Raw genomic sequence first — 1,026 nt, forward strand, 5'->3', positions numbered from 1 at the left:
ACTGGAGCCAGTGCTCTTACTCGCTGTGCTACATGGAAATCCCTTGGATGTTTTTCTTAAGCCAGCTAAAGAATTTGGGGATAGGCAGTTCAAATAATATGGCAACAAGTCATCAAAAGAAGAAAAATAGGGAATTCTACCTATAGGATATGTTATAGCAGAAATAATGAATTCACATAAGCAAGTCATATAGCCTTGTTGAGCATCAGTTTTATGATCTGTAAAATGGACATAATAGTGACAGCAAAGGGCAGTGGCTGCAGCAGCTTCTGCTGTCATGATTTCAGTTATGGCAGGTCCAGAATCTGATAGTCAGTATCAATTCACTGGTTTTAAGAAATACTTCAATTCATACACCCTTAATGGCAGAAAGAATTATGTACTGGCCACTTATAGAGGAATCGCTTTACTCATACTGTACTTCAAGGCAAGGTCTAAAAATACTCCAGCTGTGAAAGCAACTTAAATGGAATCCAGTATGGGTGTGTGTACATGTGCATACTTTGTTAATCATTGAGTTCCCTGGCTAAAGGACCTGCTGTCAACTTAGCATGTGATCTACAGTTCTTGAAATAAAACATGAACTCTGAAAAAAAAATGGACATAACAGTAAGTACAGTACTTACCACTCAGAGTTTTTGTGAGGATTTAATGATATCATTAGATGCATCATTCAATGCAGCTTAGTAGCACAATTGATCCAACACTGGGCTTGGATTCAGTAAGCCTCATCTTCCTGAGTTCAAATCTGGCTTCAAACACTTACTAGCTGTGTAATCCTGGCCTAGTCACATAACCCTATTTGCCATTCTTCTGTAAAATGAGTTGAAGATGAAAATGGCAAACCAATATTTTTGCCAAGAAAATCCCAAATGAGTTCATAAAGAGTAAGGCACAACTTAAATGATTGAACAAGAACAATGTCATCATATGTGTAAAATACTATATGTGCTATCTATTATTTAAATCATTGTTGTTCTTGTTACTGCTGGATCTCTAAATGAAAATTAGAAATAGTATATCGAA

At 36.4% G+C, this 1,026-nt stretch overlaps 1 pseudogene; it reads left to right on the plus strand.

Annotated features, from left to right (window-relative positions):
• The first annotated feature begins 245 nt into the window (after positions 1-245).
• Positions 246-598, plus strand: LOC138155812 (ATP synthase membrane subunit K, mitochondrial pseudogene; annotated as a pseudogene).
• The last annotated feature ends 428 nt before the right edge of the window (positions 599-1,026 follow it).

The sequence above is a fragment of the Petaurus breviceps genome, unplaced genomic scaffold, assembly GCF_028583685.1.
Source record: "Petaurus breviceps papuanus isolate PSGF00001 unplaced genomic scaffold, PetGlider_PUasm1.0 98, whole genome shotgun sequence".
NCBI lineage: Eukaryota > Metazoa > Chordata > Mammalia > Diprotodontia > Petauridae > Petaurus > Petaurus breviceps.